Raw genomic sequence first — 22,953 nt, 5'->3', positions numbered from 1 at the left:
GTAAGTACACAATTTTTCAGACAACCTGCCATAGCTGCGCATATATGTAGATCAATTTCGAAGGGTGCTAAGCAAACAAAAAACAAAATAAAGTCTATGATATATATTCAAACAAATAAATCAAAATAGAATAAAATAAAATAATATAAAATGTAATAAAATAAAAAAGGTGAAGAGAATTATTCATACTGCTTGACAATTTAGCTATTAAGGCGGGCTGTATGAGAACAGATAAAAAAAAATATGTAATCGAGAATGGGATACGGAAATAATCCAGAAGCTCATCTATCTGAACTATTCGCTTATCACATTCTCGGATAGTTCTGTGATGTATCAGCTTATTCTTTTTAACTTGAATTTATTGCCACGAACGCTTCCTTTTTGCAAACACGTGTGTGTAACTTTTGTTATCTTGTACATGCGTCGTCGTTTTGGACTGATTAGGCTAGAGTCGAAAGTAAAAACAATTTCAGCTTAGAAATCAAATGGAAAATAACTCTTTCCAACAAAAGCTACTTTGGGCTGAGTAGGCAGTTGAAAATTAGTCCTCGATGGAAAAAAATCATGCTCCCCAAGTCGCTGATGTATGGGTAGGAATCATGGACGGTGTGGAGAGATGATCAGAAAGCTTTGGGAATATTCGAGAGAAAAGTTCTGACAATGGTGGGTATGGAAGGAGGTTTAATGATAAACTGTATGGGCTTTACACAGAAATGAGCAAAAAGCAACGAATTAAAGCTCAAACGTTTCGCTGACTTGGTGATGTTATGATCCCCACTTTGTTTGGAGAGACAGTCATGGTATTCGATTTTCCCTTTGAATTCGAATTACTTATGATATGCGTAAAAGCTTTCATGTTTGTATAACTATTGATATTTGTGTATATTTATCGTCAATCTTTGTTCTTCATCTTCTTTAGAACCTCATTTGCTGCGCTGCTGATGTATTGGAAGGTAAGGGAGCAGTGCAAGTGGCCATAACCGTTGGTGAACTTTTCCGCTTACATGCTAGTGGTGCCACAGGTAATGGTGTATCACCTGGTGCCGTTTCGACAAAATCACCAACAAGGGCAACACGATCTACACTATCGCCATCACCAGTTATATAAAAAGTGCGAGCTAGGAATACAGAAAACTTACTTGCATTGAAAAATATGGAGAAAATGGAACTTGTAGAAAACGTAGCAGATTTTCGTCCAAATTAGCAAGAAGATATTTTTTAAATCATTTGGAAATAATATTGCTCAACTATATGCCACAAAAAAAAAGCATGAAAAGCAGCAAAACAGCCATTACAAGAACAAAAAAATAAATATTTCGTTGAATAATTCTTGTCCACATGTTGCAGTGATATGAAACAAATTTGAGATGAATAGCGGAAAGCATGCAAACAAGAAAATCGAAAAAGTTCGATACTTTTATTTTCCGTGCGAGCTGCGGTAGTAAAACGTTCCATCTTACAAAAAATTTGCAATTTAAACGATGTATTTAAATTAAAAAGTCTGATGATTTATAAAAAGAATGCTGATTTATAAAAAGAATGCTGATTTATAAAAAAATATGGGTTCCTCGAATAATGAAGTTGTGAATTTCAACTGAATTTTGATTTCAGCGTGCTGAGTGAATAATGAAACAATTATGCGATAAAAAAATGTATGTGTATCAGTTATAACAAAGAAAGTTTAATGTAATATGTATTTAGTTATGTATATTGTAGCATTGTATTTTGAACTCTTATAAGTACAATTTGTTAAATATTTTATTGATGTAAGTTACAAACTGTTAAAACAAAATACTATTAACTATGTTATTATTATTTTTTAAATATAATTAATTGCATATACATTAGGGTGGGTCGATTTGTATGGACGAAAGTTAACCGATATCGCGCCATCGACTTTTCGATAGGATTTGGGCTCAGGAAAAAAGTTCCACTACGCATACCCAAAAAAATAATTTTCGAGCCTGCGAAATTTAATTTTTTTGACTTTTTTCGACTTTGATTTTTAAGGTTTTTTTTCATGACCTACTAAAAAAAATTTCATATGTATACCCTGCCCGAACCAAAAATGTCTACTAAAAACGTTGTCGATAACAGTTTTACAGGGTATATTGAAAATTTTACAACCAAATTAAATGTTTTTAGTAGGTCATAAAAAAACCTTAAAAATCAGTCGAAAAAATTAAGAAAAATGAAATTTCGTAGGCTCGCAAATTATTTTTTTTGGGTATGCGTAGTGGAACTTTTTTTCCTGAGCCCAATCGTATCGCGATATCGGTTAATAAATCGACCCAGTCTAATATACATACAGTAGCGAACTCTATAATTGCAGCGAACGAATTGGTATCAAGTTTCGTAAGTTAAATTTTAATTTTATTATTTTCGATAATTTGTTGTTATACTGATACAAAGCAAACAAATCTACACAACCTTTTCGAAAAATTTCGAAAATTCGAACACTTTTTACGAAAGTTGTGAGCTTTTTATTTGCATGAACTTATTTTGAAAAGAAGTGGCGCATCGCTTTATTTTTTATTGGAAGAGAATTGTAACAAACTTCGGAAAAAAATTGTCAAAAATTAATTCGAATTTTAAGATACCTATTTATTGGGCTGCAAAACTGCATACTCAAAAAAATTCAGAAAACTCTACATAAAAAGGCCGAAATTTTCGTAATTTCTGAATTATTGAGAGTTTTTCGAAAAGATTTTGGTATTTATTTGCATAGTTTTAGTTACAAAATTCATAGAACTTTTTTCCTAAAGCTTCCAAAGAAAATAATAATTCACGAAATTTGTTAAAATTTGGCAATGCTATTTCGTATTCGCTGCTGTATATGTATTTAATTGAATTTTCGTTATTATACTAAAACGCATTAAAGGGAGAGAAAAATACATATGACCCATTTAAGTAGGCATGCTTATCAGTTTATCTACTGACAAGGTTATAGCATTGCGGATAAGACAAGTGTGATATCATCAGCACAGACGTAAAAATAACAAATAATTTGGATTACCCGATTTTTAAAGCTACTATCGTGGTTCCATCCTGCATCTTTATCTAACACCCGCTAAAGATAACCGACCGTATGCGCCGCCATATTGAACATCCTGTCAGGCAGTTGACGGATAAGATTTCACACTTGTTTTGTACACAATGAGTTATAGTTCTTATTTTATTACAAGAACAAAATACACTTGGCCACATTAATTTTCAAACACATTATTTGATAATCATGGTGACGTGAAAATATATGTGTATTAGAGGGGAGCGAAATAAAAATATACATGTATAAACTTGTAAGAAAACTAAGTTGACAATCGAGTAAATTGTTTATGCCGCACGTTATTTAACTCACAACCAACCAATTACACGCAAACATATCCCTAACACCTGAAAGGACTGGGTAACGGTGCGTATACGCAACATTTATGTATTACTTGGCTCAAAAAACAGCAGACCTACATACATACATTATGGTGGGTCAAATTTATTGTTGAAAAGGCACATCCAGTTTCTGAATCTATGGGTCATACTGAGTAATATTGCCCATGGGACCATAAGTCTGAAATGAATTTCGAGCCTCCCTAATTTTGTTAGAACATTTTATATCACAATTTTCTCACTTGATTAGGGAGGCTCGAAATTCATTTCAGACCTATGGTCCCATGGACAATATTACTCAGTATGACCCATAGATTCAAAAACTGGATGCGCACCTGAAGTTTTTTACCCATACAATTTGACCCGCCCTAATGTATAGGTACTATGTGAATACTTGATATTTAGGTTTCTGTTAGTTTTTCTAAAGGTTGCTCATTTATTTATGCCCATCCAGTTTCTGAATCTATGGGTCATACTGAGTAATATTGCCCATGGGACCATAGGTCCGAAATGAATCTCGAGCCTCCCTAATCAAGTGACAAAATTTTGATTTTGGTTTATTTATGCACATCCAGTTTCTGAATCTATGGCTCATACTGAGCAATATTGTCCATGGGACCATAGGACCATGGATGTGCACCTGAAGTTTTTTTTCCCCCATACAATTTGTCCCGCCCTAACATACATACATACAAGTCAAGCTTATAGAAACGTGTTCAAAAGAAATATGAAACTTGGGTTTCCTTGAGGCGTCATAATTACTTTCAAAATTAGCCACCAAAATTTACTTTTTAATGCAGATCCCTTCCACTTGCAAATTTTTATCGAAACTTCGAATTGCGAATTTAAAAAATGCAAACAAGGACTATTTCTCACTAGTTTCCACTTAAAATATAAATTTAAACTATTTTTTAACGAAGGTATTAATCATCCGACTACCAAAATCGCTAATATGAATGTTACATAATTTTTGCAATAATTTTATTTTTTTCTTACTTGCATGGAGATTCATATCAAAACTACAAATTTATGTACAGCGGAACTTCCCTATAGTGAATTCGCACGGGACCTGAAAATCACTTCACTATATAGAAACTTCATTATATAGAAACTTTGATTTATTTTTGTAATTTTATTTAAAATAATCAGTAAGTTTGGATCAGACCTGTTAAATAATGATTACTAATGGTAATGATTAGCCGTTCCATTGATTATTTTCTTTAAACGCCATTTAATGATTACTTGCCATTAGTTTCTATTTTTTATGATTACTTTTCAATTGATTAAAAAAGTAATCAAAAAAAAAAAAAAAATCATGATTTTTTACGATTATTGAAAAAAATCAAGAATAATCAAAAGTAATCAAAACTAAAAAAAAAAAAAAAAACAATGAATAATAATCAAAAGTAATTGATTATTTTAAATTTTTTTTGATTTTTTTAAATTTTTTGGATCATTTTTCCGCTTTGTTGAAAGAAAAATTCTCGTTTGTTGCAATAGACGTGATAATTTTTAGGTGGGTATGCCTAGATACGATATACAGTTACATCCACCAATGTACTTGTATGTACAAAATAATCAGTGCATAGCCATAACGTTATCCAAAATAATGGATACATTTATTTTGGATATAACAAAATTGGCTAGACTTAAGGATGAAATCATAAAGGATTGTTGCTAAATGAAAGCTTTTGGACGCCCACCTATGAATCCAAAATTTCTTTACATATTGTCTGGGCAATTAGAAAAACCGCCGTTTTCGATCCCACATTATCTTATATAATGAGTGTATTAAAATATGCACAGGTGTGTATACTTACCGGAGAATATGTTTAGATCAATCCTCATATACCATTCGCCCTATATGTTGCATGTATGTATATATTCGCCTCAGTAAGCGCTCACGATTTACTATTGCATCCTAAAATGTGCTTGTATGTAGAAATTGTCCCGGGCATGCAATAAACGAGAGTTTTTCTTTCACCACAGCGGAAAAATAATAAAAAATAAAAATAATAAAAAAAAAAAACAAAAAATTCAAAAATAATCGAAAAAACAAAAATAATCAAAAGTAATAATTTTAATTACTTTTGATTATTTTAAATTTTTTTTGATTTTGAAGAAATCATGATTTTTTTTGATTTTTTTTGTAATGGTAATCAATTAGTAATTGCTTTATTGCTTTTTTCGGAAATTAATTGAAATAATCATTGGCCATTAAAATAGGCATCTAATTAATTGATTACTAATGCTAATTCAAATTTAACAGGTCTAGTTTGGATTGAGTTACAGTCTGCCATATTTCATTTTCAATAAAAGCCTCCAATCATGTAAAGAGTTAAAAACATTAATCGGCACGTCGCTCCTCATCTCCACAAAAGTTCTAATTATGTTAATGGATGAAGTAGCTTGTCTGAACGTTGGTAATGCCTTCTCGGTTTCTGCCAATTCTTCAACGGTCAAATCGTCTTCATCGTTATCTGAATATGTGCAAGTAGAAATAATATTTACATATTAAATTTTTGTTTGACTATAAACAAAAGCTGAGAATACCTTCTTCGGAAGGGTTGTCCCAGGTCTGCACACCATTATCAACATTTACGTAGTCCTCAAACGATGATTCGATATTTGCTACTTTATTAAATGAAGACTGTAAAGCAGCCAAATCCAACATTTGAAGAATATCCTCTTCATCCCAATGCACAAATGGCAACAGTTGGCAATTGTTTCAGGGTTAACATAGACATTGCATGCAAGGCTTAGATTTCGAATTGAATGTTTTTCAACTTGTCTTTTACATCCTTAGGGAGCGCAGGGCAGTTATCAACAAAAATCAACGCCTTCCTGTTTTGATCACCAAATTTTTTGTCGAGGTTTAAAATCCATTTTGTAAAAATTTCACTGGTCATCCATGCTTTTTTGTTAAACTCATAATCGACACCTAAAGATTTTATTCCCTTATTCTGATTTTTGGCCTTTCCGATTACAAGCAATTTTAGCTTTTCCGATCCAGTTATATTGTTTCCCACCAGGACAGTTATTCTCTCCTTGCTTTGTTTTCCACCAAACCATTTCTCATTTTTGAATGCCCGTGTTTTATTTGGCAAGCATTTGAAAACCAAAGCAGTCTCGTCGGCATTAAAGATGTCGTTAATATTGTAATTTTCCATCAATCTCGGTAAGACGTTCATTACCCATGCATCACGTTTTCTATGTTGGCGTCAGCAATTTCCCCACATAAAGTCTTTTGAATAACGCCATGCCGACTTTTGAAATTGTCTAACCAACCTGTACTTGCCTGAAACTCGTGGTGTGTTAGTGCTTTAGCAAAATCTTTGTCATTTGGCTTCAATAATGGTCCAGATAAAGGAATATTCTTAACACGTGTATCGACTAACCATTTCAGGATTGCTTCGTCAATATTCTCTAAATGGCAAGGCCGAAGTCTTTTGCGTTTGGTATTTACTACCAGATCCTCCACATTTTTTAAAATCACTTCGTTATTCTTTAAAATATTTGATAAAATGTTGGGAAGAACTCCGAATTGATTACCAATATCTTTTTTTTTGTCCTCCCTTTATAGACTTTGTTAATGATTAATAACTTTTTTTCATGCAAAATGTTGCTTCCATGCGTCATTTTAACTTCAATCACTGAATAAAACTGCAATAGCTGAGCTCTTTTTGTTTTAATTTTGGTATTCCGCTTATTACAGTTTATCCATACTTCTGGGAATACGCAGATACATGTAATTTATTGTAACAGAAAACTTATTTGAAAAAATTCACTATATGGAGACAAAAACGTATGACGTTTGAATTTCCAGCTGTAAAATTTATTCATTATATAGAAAACTTCACTATAAAGGAATTCATTATAAGGAGAAAAAAATACACCGAAAGTAGTATGATAAAGCAGTGTCTTCTTCATTATTATAAGGAGAAATTCATTATATGGAAGTTCACTGTACAGAAGATGGACTGTATATACTGGTCGCACCAAAGAGTAACTATAACATTTTTTTAATAGCTTATCATGGCTAAAAGGACATTTTAATTAAATTTTAAGACAAACTTACTCCATATAAAGAAACCCAAATTTTCTTTGGTATCAATGGTAAAGTAAATTTTGCAAATTTTCCCGAAACTTCCTATGACGTATGGTAATATTTCATTCTTGTGTGAACGTCTTTTATATCAAATAACAAAAAATGCGCTATTTTATCAATACCACTTCTTGATACACTTTTCAAGCACTTTATGTTAAACCATCAATTTTGATTTTTGTTATGTTGTACAGTATGCCACCTAAGGCTATTTAATTTCGTTCCACCCTAATATATATGTAGTCACTCATAATCAAACTAGTACAATATATTTGTAAGCAGGAATACTCATTGTCTGTTACAAGGGCATCATTATAAGCCGGTATCCATTGGATAGCACCGTGATTTTATGATAGGACTGTCAGGCTGATAATAATATACCCCTGCATACAACTGATTGAATTGTTTGTTACCTAATCAAAAGCAAAACGGGAAAAGATTGCAATCACACATTAAAAAATATATGCAATCACCTTAGATCACAATAAAATGTGATTGTGTTTATTGTCATTGTAAAAACGTACAGAAGATCGCCTTGGGTTACCGTGGATTACTCACTTTCTTTTAAAAAGTTTCAAAAACTACTTTGACCCCTATCTTATTTGAGAGAAGTGAATTTTTTTCTCCCTCTTGGTCGTAAAGAAATTTTAAATTTCTATTCCTGTAACATTTTAGAACCAATTTCGAACTAATGAACCTTTCGCCGCTTGTGTCGAAATTATATCCCGAGCCCATTTCATATTTTTGAATCACTTCTTAGCATCAATCCTTTCCTCTCTTAATAACTAGTAACTATTTGTCATTTCTCAGCTGAAGTTTAAAGTTTTTACCACGCGGTCTCTGGAACTGATATTTAATGGAATACACGGGTATATAGTAGGGAAACGCGGTAAGTTCAAAATATAATATATTGACAAAGTAAATTCGCGAAAAATTAAAAAAATAATTAGGAATCTTAGGTTTATTCCGAAATTGCTCTAAAGTAGTCCTGAAATTGCTTTTAAAACAATCTAAAACAGTCCCGACGATCGCGAAAACATTCCTAAAAACTTCTTTAAATAGTCCCGAATGGATTCTTAAACCTTCTAGTCAGTGCCGAAAGCCGTCCTGAAATTTCCATATCGAAATAATCATCAAACATTCTGGAATAGTTTAGAAGTGATTCCGAATATCATCCTGAATTGGTCTCATATTAGTTTCCAAACAATCCCGAAAAAGTCCAGTAATTGCCCCAAAAACGAACCCGAAATTATACAGAAGATATATCAAAGTAGTTGCGGAGTCATCTTGAAATAATACAGAAATAAACCAAACATAGTCCTGATATGATTCTGAAGTAATACGTAATACAGAAGTTAGCCCGTAAAAGCTCTGAAACAATCCCGAAAATAACCCCGTTATGATCTTGGAATGGTCACGAAATAGTCTTGAAATGATGCCGAAAACAAATAATGCAAATTTGAATATGAGCGACTGTTCTTATTTATAAGCATTGGTATTCATTGTCATTGAGCGATTTCTGCGAACGCGATTTAAATTGAAACATTGCAAACAGTTCAGTGATAGAAAATTTGTTCTTTAAATGGCAAGTTGAGCCAACTGCCAAATGAAATAACTATGCATGGAAAAGAACTGGGGAAAAAATTTGTATTTATAACCAACACTTTAAACTGTCAAAGAACTGTCAGATAGCTGAATAAACACGTTAAGCGAAAAAATGTATGGTCATAATTTGACGTAAAATCCCAAACGTTGAGTGGATAAAAAATATTCAGTGGTGCATTCGGAAAGCTATCACTGAGCGACTAATCAACGGTTGTGTTTGCTGAAAGCGTCCATTGTAAAAAACTGTCTATAAGTATGTAAATTTTCGTATAGGTTTACGAGCTGCCTATTATTTTACAAGATTTATAAGTTTATTTATTTATTTATCAGTTGTACTGAAGCAAATGTAAAACAAATACCAAAAACAAAATACAAACATAATACTGTTGTCACAAATTCATTAATTATGTTAAATTTTTTGCACATTGTTTACTTCATTACATTATTGTGTAGCAATTAATTACATTACAGAAACACATAAACATACACACATTTGCATCAACATTTAAATACCTAAAATATAAGCTGTGTTTTTTATTTAAATAATACTTCACTAGTTTGCAACTTAAAAGTCACTAATTTAGTTATCAGAATTTATATTGTGAATTTATTGTTTAGATATATTTATAAAATAAGTATAATATTATTATATTCGTTGGGTGTATAGCGAAATTAAGTTCGAATAAACCGTCGTATTTAAATATAGCACATAGTCTAAACAATATAAATATTATATAGTTTTGAAATACATAAATTATAACATGCAAGCATTTGTGGTATTCACAACAGTTACTAGTTTCTATATTGGTAACAAATATACCTGGTATTTGTTTACCTTTTAAACAACTAATAATTTTCGAGTTACCTTTCTGTAATATGTATTTGTCATAAACATAAAAGCATGTGAGAAAGTTTATACTATGGCACTCTATGAACGTACCCACCTTACTGAAAATAAAATCGAATATTATGTAGTTACTAGAAGACCCGGCAGACGTTGTCCTGCCCTAAATTTGGCCTATCTGCATACATTTTAATAAGCTTTTTCCGTCTGACTATGCCCTCCTCCCCTCTTCACTTTTTCCTAATCCTTTTATTCACTCCCCCGTCCGTCTTTTTCGCTTCATCTATCTCCATATTCGTCTCATTCTATCTCTTTGTCAATCTCCTTCGCTCTTTTCTCTTCTCTCAATTCCTTCTCATTCTTCTGCATCCCTTATTGCCTGTCCCAGAAGGTGGTATGTATTTTATTCCAATCCCAGTCCCACTCCGAGTCTCAGCCCCAGTCCCACTCCGAGTCTCAGTCCCAGTCCTAGTCATAATCCTAGTCCCAGTCCGTCTCTGGATAATATATTACTCTGTACTAAAGCACTCATCAACAGCTTTCATTTGATATCCATATTGTATAAGCCTCCTCAGAAACCTCCCCACACTCTCGGCGGGCCAGGTGATGTGCTATACTTCATATCATTCGCTATAATATTTTTTATTGATAAGCAGGTTGTTTAGTTAAACACCAAGCAATTACACGGAAGTATATCCGCACCACCTGAAAATATGAGTGTCACTGCGTATACGTAACATTTTATTATTACGTATAAACAAATAGAAAAAATTGCAATAAAATAATATTGCGACTATAAACTGAGATATAACCTATCCTATCTCTCAAGTTAGATCAAACTACACACGGGGTGCAAAACAAATTCAAAATCGGTTCAGTAGTTTAGGAGTCCATCGCGCCCAAAAATGTTGTAACACGTGTTTTTTTATATATTAAGATATAATTTTTTTTGTCTATACCTAGTTGTGCTTAGCATGCAAGGTATTATATTTAATTTTGGTAGTCTAATGAAGGTTTCAATTAAGATAGATACACATATTCATATGTATATCAATATAAGACCAGAAAACTATTGTGGCGTCTGCTCCTGTCCGTTCGTCTATCCATTCAATGATTGAAATAATTTATCTAAGGGCCTGATTGTGTCATCATCATCATATTCCTTAACTCCTATTGGAGCATAGGGCCTCGACCACCGACTTAAATCGTATTCTGTTAGGTGAGGTTCTTGTGATGTCATTCTACGTGTATCCTGCGTCTTCGAGTTCTTTATCCATTCTTGCTTTGTTTATGCGAGACTGAACGTCCTCATCTGCACCGATTTTATTTTGGACAATACTACCAAGATAAACAACGGACTCTATACCTTCGATTTCATTTTCGTCGACCGTAAGCATTAATGGCCTTGATGAAATATAGCCGCATCTTATGACTTTCGTTTTCGCTGTATTGATGCTCAGTCCGGCCTCCTTTGCACGTGTGTTGACAGCTTCTGAATTGTGTTGAAGGTTAGTTCTTCTGTGACTTAGCAGACAGACATCGTCTGCATATTCTAAGTCCTCTAGTTCCGTTCCTCATAATCTCGTCTAATGCCAAGATGAACAAGAACGGCGAGAGTATGCATCCCTGGCGTACCCCGCTTTTAATTTCGAAGGGTTCTGAGAGGCACCCATTGTGACTGACCCGGCACTTAAATTCGGCATACATTGCCTTTATAATGTTATTTATTTTATTGGGCATCCCTCGTTTTCATAGTATTTCCCAAATGTATTTCCTGTCGAGGCTATCAAAAGCTTTTTTAAAGTCAATAAAAAGTAAATAAGCTGATGTTCTGTATTCGCAGCATTGTTCAATAATGATTCGGACGGTATTTATTAGATCAACACAGGATCGGTTTTGTCTAAAGACAAACTGATTTTCTCTTTTTCACTTTGCGTCGCAGTCACTGGCATTCGCATTACTTTCATTTACTTTCACTCACTGAGCTGAATGAATGCTCTTATATCATACGAATTCTGGCTCACATGAGAAAATACAATTCGTTGCGCTATACGTAATATGCCCCTAAATTTACAACCAATTGATTAGTAGTGAGAATTGCCGAAATCGCTTTATAACCAGGCTCACTTTTTCCAAATACTACACGAGGAAAACTTTTACGAAAGTAAACGAGCGAACTCGGCCAACGTTAATACCTACTTTTGTACAGAACTATTTTTGAAAAATTTTAGCAAATTAAAATCTTTAAAATATAGTATGTGACTGTTAATATTATTTCACTGATAACTATTTTACCTGAGCTCTGGAAATATTCTCTCAGAAAAAAGGTCGTATTTGAAAATCTATTTCTAAAACGTCTTATCTCAAAACTCGATTGAAGTAGTCTCTGTTTCAGAACTGATTTCTTGACAATATCACCTAATATATTAGTATATATAAAAGCTTTTTTATGTAGCCCTTCTTATTGAGAACCACAATAAAAACCAATAGTTAATGACGAAGTTTTTGTTAAAAATAGTAACGTTTTTGAAGCTGTTAGAAACTTTCCCGTATCTCGACTGTCTTTTCAGAAACGTTCTAGAACGCTGTATCTTAGAATTGTGAAAGTTGATTAAACAACGCGCTCCTCAGGGTTTTTACTAAAACGCCACATATCAGTATTCTGCTGAGGTCCCACCTCCTATCTTTTTAATCCTATTTCTAGGTGGGCGCTTTTAGAAAAGCATTTTATGTAAACCGGAAGTAGTAAGTAAAAAAGGAAAAGTAAAAACTTTATATATATATGCTCAAGAATGGCTCAAGAAATATTTCGCTTGTGAAGTTGTTCCCCCCCCCCCCCCCCCCCCCCCCCCAAAAAAAAAAAAGCATACGCTTTCTGCTACATTTTCCGAAAGATTTTGTAGCAAACGTGCACAGGTAGCCCGGGTTTGGTCAAGAAATATATGTGCGTCTCATTTTATGAGCAATGACCCTGTACGAACATGGTTTGTTAAATACTACGGATAGCAGTAATTGTATTTATAATTTTTTTTTGCATGGAAATTTCAATTGTATTTAAGCTAAATTATTCTTTTTTTCTTCTTGGGTGAGTTCTCTTTTATCTAAGCGCATTTTCAATATTAATTGTGACTAATTTTCTTCTGAGGCATCGTTCAGTCTGATTTTTGTGTCTTGAAGGAACATGGAGATGAAAGAAATACCAAATTTTTCTGGCCACTACTTTTTTACGCAAAAGAAAGAGCATTAAATTTTTTCTTGAGCGTTTTCTATAGATGTGGATACAAAGTTTGGCCTTTTTTATTTGCGATATTTTAAGAAAATTTCCATTAATTTTGTTATGATAATTAAGTGTACAAACCAATCACAAAAATGTTTTCGAAAAAATTCGATAAGGAAAGAAAATTCTACGAAGAAATTTTGAATTGGAGTCATCTGAATTTTTTTGGAGTATATCCCAATCAGTTTTAGTGTAACAAAGTGCAAGTTATAGATCTCTAAAAATTCGCACTGATTTTCGACAAACTTTTTCCGGAAGGGTGCTTTAGGCTCTCTTGCATATAAAAAAGTTTCCAACTTTGTATAGAGAAACATTTAAACACCCTACGAAAAAAATTGTTAAAAATCAACGCGAATTTTTAGAGACCATTAATTAGTACTTTATCAGACAAAAGTTGATTGGAAACTTGACATAAAAAGTTTTAAATTTTCGCATAATTTTCGAATCTTTTCCAAAACGAGATTGCTTTGCATACTTTTAATTACAAAATTCACAGAAGTTTTTCTCTTAACATATCGGAAACAAAAAAAGGTGAATTTAACAGACGACATTTGATAAAACTGCCACTGCTATAGTTCTGTTCACTGCTGTATATTATCTTAATTTCAGAGCTTTTAGATCCGTGTTAATGCATTTAAATCTTGTTCGAAACGGAATGGCTTCACACTCATTCATACTTCTATCTCTTTTGATTTCTCAACGTTTCTGTTAACTATTTACGTGTTTGATGTTTTTTCTTTCTTTAAAACTCTTTTAATCCCGAAGCAAAACGGTGTTAAAAAATATTCATTACTTAGCTAAAAAGAACAAATTCGCATTAATTATTAGTATTTTTGCGTAGTCTTAGTATATAATCGTAGCGAGTTTTTTGCAAGCAAATTAATTGTATTGTAAATGTTAACCAATAACTAAATCTCGTCATTATACAATATAAAAGTAAATAAAACAGAAAAATAAAAATTATATAAATAGTTACATTCATAATATATTACTTATGCATGTTTATGTATATCGAATATTATAAACGAATAAATAAAATTTTCAAACGTGTCAAAACTTAATAAAGGGAAATTTAATATGAAAATTAAAAATTAACAAAAGAAAAAAGGTTGCTTGAACAAAATACGTTAATTATATATGGTAGTATTGATTCTAAAGAAGACTAGGCTGGACATTGCGTAGACTTCTGCAAACCGTAAATTATAGTGATCAAAGCAGATTTAGCTCTTGTCTATAGACACAACTGCTAAATTATCTGGAAAGTGGAAAATTTTAGTATTTTAGAACACAGTTGTAAATCTTTCTCCCAAGCGTTAGCCACAGAGCAGATTCTTGAGTGAATCCATCTGTGCTTCTCTTTCAGACGAATACAATAATGTGCCAACATTGCGTGGGTTGCTGTGCTGCCCGTATACTAATGATGAAATGACATGAGCCTCAATAGCACAGGAGGTGCCATTGTAATGCACTTTTCCCTGGCACCAATTGCTGCTGATTTTAAGTGGGGGTTAGTCGGGACTGGGCTCAAACCATTTGGTTCTGGCAATGCATCTGCTGATCTTAAGTAGCGCTTGGAGCGCCATTTTGATGCAATTTTTCCTGGAATTTAATATTTGTTGATTTTTAGTAGGGCCCGTCGGTGTTCCCTTCAAACCAATGATGATGTCTATTATGAAGCATTTAGCAACTTCCGGAAGGTTCGACAGTATGTAACTGCCCGTAGTTTGACGCCTGACTCTAACATGCAGAGTTGAGCATTCGCACAGGTAGTGTACGACTGTTTTCTCTCGCTGCAGCTGTTGCAAATGCTGTTAAAAGGGATCGCCATTATCTGCAGGCGTTCCAAGATTATGACAGTGATTATAAAAATACCTTTCCTTGACCCAATAGGCAAGTCCTCTATTTTCCTACTATCATAATTCGGTCAAGTTTGCTTGGACATCCTTGAATCTGCTGCGTATGCTTCGTTTGATTGCTGTAATAGAGTTGATGCATCTGGACCCTCTCCCCAGTATCCAGGAGTGCACTTGCAAGTTCGTCTGGGTTGTTGTTGCCCTTAATGTGACTGTGACCCGAAACTCATATAGGCGAAGCTAAGCGCCCTGAGTGCTCCTGGACTATATCAGAAAATGCTTACCTCGCATTAACCTCTCGTCGAGTCCTTCGAAAGGAGTGTACAGCCCCTCTATAAACATAACTTCCGCATGAAAACAACTAGCCAAGTCACGAATACGTACGAACAGCTGCATCTTAAGTTGCTCAGAGAAGACACACTAAATCGCTTTTATCTGTTTTACAGGCTTTTTTCTTATTTGATTTGTCTTAGTTTGCTTAACGGTTATAAAATTGACTTTTTTTAAATTTGTCTTTGCAAATTTTGGTCTGGTTTTCTCTTTTTATCCTAATTAATATCTTTTTCAATTGCCCTCATATTTATTTGAAATTTTTTATAGATTTTCTTAATTTACCATCGGGTATTTAATATTCCTGGGCGGCCACCGTGGTGTGATGGTAGCGTGCTCCGCCTACCACACCTTATGACCTGGGTTCACACCCCAGGCAAAGCAACATCAAAATTTTAGAAATAAGGTTTTTCAATTAGAAGAAAATTTTTCTAAGCGGAGTCGCCCCTCGGCAGTGTTTGGCAAGCGTTCCGGGTGTATTTCTACCATGAAAACTCTTAGAGAAAACTCATCTGCCCTGCAGATGCCGTTCGGAGTCGGCATAAAACATGTACGTCCGGCCAATTTGTAGGGAAAATCAAGAGAAGCACGACGTCAATTTGAAGAGAAGCTCGGCCTTAGATCTCTTCAGAGGTTATCGCGCCTTACATTTATTTATTTTTTATTTATTTATTTAATATTCTTGGCTATTTTATCAACCATGGATAATGAACAAGAGTCAGCAACAACGGCATACAGCAAAAAATGGTGTAAGCGATTATATAAATTAGGCTAAACATACATTTATAGGGATGCGGAAGTCCTAATATCGACTCAGACCGCAACCTTGTGGAAGAAAAAATACACATCACTTAGGCTCCTAATTTAAGACCGAAATACTTAAGATCACTGTCAACGAGCTAATTGCTAATTTGACCTTCTCAGTGCGAAAACGTCATGTAAAAATGGGATTGGTCAATTGTAAATGCGAAAGAGTCACTTCGATTTCAGAACAGTCACTTGCAAAAAAAAGTGTAAGGCGCCATAGCCTCTTAAGAGATTTTACGCAGAGATTTCCGCCGTCACTTGTAATGGAGGCGTCAAATCAAGAATCGAAAGCGTCAATTGCTATTGAGAACAGTCATTAATAAGTAGTGAGAATAGCAACTTGAAAATGGGAAAGCGTCACATGGAAATGAGAACTATTAATTGTAAATGCAAAAGTGTCACTTCCATGTAAGAATAGTCAATTGTAAATGAGAAAGCATCAAATGAAAATGCGAAAGCGTCATTAATAATTGAGAACAGTTAATTTTAAATGAGAAAGTGTTATTTGAAACTGAGTTTGTGATTTAAGAAAATTCAATGGAAAATGCGAAAGCGTGATATGTAGTCCCAATACATTCGCATCAGCTACCCATTGCTCTATCCGTTGCTTCACAACATACCGCTTGTTTATCTGTAGGATTGTAATGTGTCCCTTCACAAACATTTTTACTTTTCCAAGTTTATCGGTCTTTCGCTTCTCGAGTAGCATGGAGCGTAATTGCAAACGAAAATTAGATCGTTAAAATGATTTATCAGGTCCCCCCAGCATTGAATAATTGACATTTACCAAGCAAGGCATTTGTCCATCCAAAACTTGCCCCTATATCGGTCGGTTAACCCGCCTCAAAACACTGATATCTCGCCAATTGAATTTATGTTTCGGCCTCTTTCTCACTCCCATTTGATGCTTTCGCATTATCATTTGCAACCTTCTCATTTAAAATTTGATATATTGATGTAACGATTTTGTATTTACAATTGACTATTCGCATTCTCTTATAACGCTTTCGCATTTACATATGACGGTTTTGCATGAACAATTGTCTATTCTCAAATTGAAACAGCGTTTTCGCATTATCATTTAATGTTCTCTAATTTGCAAATGACGCCACTCATATCAAAGTGCCGCCTGCGCATTTGCAATTGGCAAATAGTATTTCCGAATTACGCCTTCTCATTTAGAAGTGTCTAGGTATTCCCATTTCCATATGGTCCCTGGTTAATTATTTCCTATTCTCATTTACAACTGAAAATGGTATAGTATTTGCCTAGAGTACAGTAATATTGTATAACGGAGGTCTTGGTTTTTGATACGGCTTTTCAGTTTGGTGGAAAAAAATTCTTGTAACACTACGGACATATTCAGTCGACATGCGCTTTTTTCCAAATTACTACTTTTTGCTAAAATTGACAAGAAATCTATTGTTTATAAAACGTAAATTTTTTAGTGGGTACTTGGGAGTCATCTCTTCGAGGAAAGGAGAATTCAGTACAAGATTGTGTTATTCTATCAGTTGGTTGCCTCTTCTTGACAATTTCCAAGCGATGCCTTGGTACAGCAACATGGGTCATACTGAGTAATATTGTCCATGGTACTATAGGTCTGAAATTAATTTCGAGCCTCCCTAATTTTGTTAGAAAATATTTTTTTTAGAAATTTTTATTATTATTTTTGTTAGAAAATATTTTGGGCTAGTAAAATGTTCGTCGATTTTTGCAACAAATTCTTCTATTTTCCCCAAAAAGAAGCGATTAAATGCGCAAAATAGTAGGAAAGCGCCCTATAGCGACGAATATTTTACTTTTCCATATTGCAAATTTAATTTTTAAATAGCCCAAAATATTTTCTAACAAAAATAATAATAAAAATTTCTAAAAAAAAATATTTTCTAACAAAATTAGGGAGGCTCGAAATTAATTTCAGACCTATGGTACCATGGACAATATTACTCAGTATGACCCATAGATTCAGAAACGGTATGTGCCTTTTCAACAATAAATTTTACCCACCCTACTGTTAATACAATAACAACAACAACCAAAACATTCTTTATTTTAAGTCGAAAGTATATCATAAGCAACGGAAGAGCTCTTGGTATATTTGATGCAGCCATCCAGAAACTGCGCAAGGATTTTTTAAGAAGGCTTAAATACATTTTGGCATATGGCGAAAGGCAAACTCAACTCGACTTGGGCGCCAGAAAATTGGTTTGCTGAATGAAAGCAGGCAACTCCGGCGGATTTGTGTTATTCTTCTTAAGCTCCTCTGTTGATGTTGCAAATTCGCAACAATAATTAAACTTTTCTATTTTTTAAACAAAATAAGAAATGCGTAACGAAATTTCAATTGACAAAACGGCGGGCTTCGAAAATTCGAAATTCCTATTCCCCAACTATTGTTCTCCCTAGGAGAAAAGAATTGAAGGAATTTTTCCGCGCGAATAAAAAAATCCGCGAGAACCAAATTCCGAGGGAATATTTAGAATTGGGCTGACAGACTTCCTTATATAAAAATCATCAATATCGAAAAAAAATTTGATTGAGCCATGTCCGTCCGTCCGTCTGCCCGTTAATACGATAACTTGAGTAGATATTGAGATATCTTCACCAAATTTGGTACACGAGCTTATCTGGACCCAGAATAGATTGGTATTGAAAATGTGCGAAATCGGATGATAACCACGCCCACTTTATATATATAACATTTTGGAAAACACAAAAAACTGATTATTCAGCAAATAATACACCTAGAATGTTGCAATTTGACGTGTGGACAGATATTGAGACTCGATAAAAATTAGAAAAAATTGTTTAAAATGGACGTGGCATCGCCCACTTGTGATAAAATCAATTTTACAATTATTATTCATCATAAATCAAAAATCGTTAAACCTCGTAACAAAATTCGGCAAAGAGGTTGCCTTTACTATAAAGAATGCTTTGAAGAAAAACTAACGAATTCGGCCTCTTTTATGACTAAGCAATTTTTTAGGCGGCCACCGTGGTGTGATGGTAGCGTGCTCCGCTATTCACACCGAAGATCCCGGGAAAAGCAACATCAAAACGTAAATTGGAAGAGAAGCTCGGCCTAAAATCTCTTCGGAGGTTACGCGCCTTACATACATTTTTTTAATTTTTTATGTTTCGGGAGCCATAACTCGAAGAAAAATTATGTAGTTCAGACAAAGAGGATAAATATAATAAGAGCCGTCACTCGTTATTTTTGAGGCATTTACTCGATGTAAACTGTGAGGTAGTCGCTCCTTTTTTTTGGGCGAGATGTTTATAAATGTCTTCTATACATTTTCATGGGGTATTTGTGTTTATTTTTCCGACTGTATTTAATTAATTATTTAATTCTTTTTCCAAAAAACTCGTTTGCATAAAGTGACAACACTACATGGATAAGTGGGAGGCAATTCAAAAATGTCCCTCATAAAACAAAAGTAGCGGCTACCTCACAGTTTACATCGAGTAAAGGCCTCAAAAATAACGAGTGACGGCTCTTATTATATTTATCCTCCTTGGTTCAGAATAGAAACATACGTATATGTATTATTGCGCAGCCTTGTAACACAATTAAGCACACAAAACAAACAACAACAGCATTGAAGTGTACAGCTGGGTATGCAATGCTCGGCTTCACCCGAACTTAGACTTCCTTACTTGTTTTATTTCAAATTATGCTGTACGGCGAATTATGTATATTGGCCCTGGTCCGAGTTAAAGTTGAATTTTTTTTTTCGATTATCTTTCATATAAAAATAAAAAAAAAATTTCACACTGTTCGGAAGAAAATCTAAAACACCCGTAAAAAAGGTTTTCAAAAATCAATGCGGATTTTAAGAGACCTATAACTTGTACTTTGTTAGACTAAAATTGACTGCTCTACAAAATTGCATACTTAAAAAATTCAGAGAACTCAAAAAAAAAAAGTTTGAAATGTGTAATAAAATAAAAAATAATATGTAAAATTTTCAAATTTTTTCGAACAGTTAAAAACCTCATACCATTTTTTTCTTCATATATCGAAAATGAAAAAAAAACTTTAACTGTAGAAATTTAGTACAAAATTGGCAATGCTATTTTTCTGTTCGCTGCTGTATTTAGTTGAGTGAGTATACCCTGCTGTACATGCTGACATATGTACAACACCGGCTGTGTGCACCTCAAATATGAATAATTATGGTGATGCCGATGATTACCATATTTAAAAATTTTTTTTTATTAATTAATTATAATTTATGAGTATGTTTTATTTCTTTCGGTGCGATTTCCTTCATTATTTACGTTGATCGTGTGTGTGTGTTTGTGTGTGCTGCATTGGCTTGCGTTCTTCAGCTTCACCGCTTACCCTAACAGCGAATCAGTAAGCAATAACTAGCGCCCGACATATTATTTATTTTCCAATTTTTGTGTGTTTAAAAGTACGTAAGTGGGAAACACCCTTGCACATTAGCGTAGGCGGTGGTGTGCAATAGAGGTCGCTTATCTCCACTCTCTATTCAACGCATTCTGAATTGTAAATAAGAGCATATATTAAGAAGTCTGATAGAACTGATGATTGATCCTCGTAGAGAGCGCACTTCCTTGGCCCAGTATTGGTCATGATGTGACCTGTTTGGGTTTGTGTTCTTAGATCAGGAGACAGCCAAGTATCTTTGTATCTTTTTGTGCTGAAACCTCGGATATATTACAGCGTGGATGAAGTATTTTCAGATTATACAATGTTCCATCTAGGATTGTGTTTCAAAGACTGAAGCCGTAAGTCGTCAAGCTGAATGGATCTTATCAGCACTCGACCTCGTCAATCTTCTTTCGACCAGACATCGTGCAGATCCTGCCACATCCTAGAGCAGATTTACGAAAAGAGAATCGGCACTCACCATCTTTTTTCGATTTCAAAGCAGCCTTTGACAGCTTGAAAAGAAGTTGCTTGTTTGCTGCTATGCCTGAATTTCAGCCCCTAGCAAAGTTAGTAAGGTTCTGGCAAATAACGTTGAACAATATCACCAGCTCCGTAAGTGTGGGAAAGGACCTCTCCGATATAATTCTTGCCAACAATTTCTACTTGGACTGAGGAGGCAATTGAAAAGTAAGGTCGCCTTACGACGAATAAAAGTAACGTTCTACAAGTCGCTCATCTTAACAGTCCCGATGTATGACTTTTGGAGAGTTCGAGAGTAAAGTTACTTAGGCTGCTAATCTGTTTAATAGCAACTAATGACAATGATGATGATAATTAGAGACTTCTCCAATTGCGCGTCTGGAAAGTCAAAAATTATGGTTTTTGGGCATCAAATAACCAGAGAGGCAAGCATTTCCTTACAGGGATGCGGATACACGATCTAAATTTGGAGTTCTTAAAGAGTTTGTCATTGTAGTAGCCATCATAATTTTCATTTGAAAGCAGTTCTTACGAGACAGAGCCGAAGTCGAGGCCACAGTCCGGGTTCCGGAATGTTAGATAGTTATTTGCTCATTCAACTAGCGAGTCGCTATCTTCAAGACAGATGACCAATTGAAGCAGTAACTCTTTGTGCGTAGATGCTGTAAAACTCTTTAACCCATTGGGGAACGTTTCCTGGAATTAGCTCATGAGTTTTCGCTCATTCTGTCAGCTCTGCTCCTTACCATCAAAATGTAACTTATAAAGAGCCTATTTTGAACTTGTTTTAAGCAATTTATTGCGTATATAAATAGGTACACACTTTTCTTCTCATCTCATCGTTAATCGACGCTTGGCTACGCCGCTGCTCTTCTTTCCCCATCTGTTTGTATACTCACACACGCTCTGCTTCCCTGCCGACAACACATAGCGTCCGTTTTTGGACAGCAAATAAAGACCGTTTTGAATTATTTAATGCCGTTAATTATTACCATCGCCGCTTAGCGGCTTTCTATGACTTTAATTCATATTTAAATTTTTATTCGAATTTAATCATTTTGATGCACGAAAAATAAGAGTTGAGAACTAATTGGAGAAAAAACTATAAATGAGGGAACAACAAAAATTGTTTCGAACAACAAATAGCTAAAAGGATAAAAACAACAAGAAAAAAGAAATTTTTGTGAAGTGATATAACGGCTTGTTGACACAATTAAATAAATAATCTGTTAGCAGTAAATTTGGCAGCATCGTTCAGATGTAGCATAGGTGCGGCGGCAACCAAGTGTCGGTCTTGGAATAAGGGTGTCACTAAATAAATTTATAAAAAAAAGAATGTCGAAAAGGACCATTCCTTTTCGATGCAACCTCGATGGACTACTATTTGGGAACATACATCTAACATGTCCGGACAATGAATAGAAAGAGCGATACTGTGCGTTAGAAGCTTCCATCGTAAGAGCGAAGAATTGCATGACTGTCCTAAGTGAAAGTCTATAGATGGTCTAGTCCAACATTTTCAGGTCTCGCGATGTTGTGGTATAAAGAGACTGCGTCGCCAAGTACCGTGGTAGCTCTTTGATCCGAACCAATGCGAAGCTCTTCAAAATCTCATTTCCCTGGTCCCATTCAACATAAGATGAGAAAAAAGACCTAGAAAACTACTTTTTCTAAATATATCTGCTTAAAAGATACTCTGAGCGCTATCTCGATCGTGACATTGAAATCGAGTTGTGCGAAGAATTGCATGACTGTCCTAAGTGAAAGTCTATAGATGGTCTAGTCCAACATTTTCAGGTCTTGGAATATCTACTACAATTAAGGTGAGCTCTTCAGTCGCGATGTTGTGGTATAAAGAGA

Source organism: Eurosta solidaginis, chromosome 2 (genome assembly GCF_040869045.1).
Source record: "Eurosta solidaginis isolate ZX-2024a chromosome 2, ASM4086904v1, whole genome shotgun sequence".
Taxonomy (NCBI): domain Eukaryota; kingdom Metazoa; phylum Arthropoda; class Insecta; order Diptera; family Tephritidae; genus Eurosta; species Eurosta solidaginis.
The sequence above is the reverse complement of the archived record's forward strand: the minus strand, read 5'-3'. Positions refer to the sequence as shown.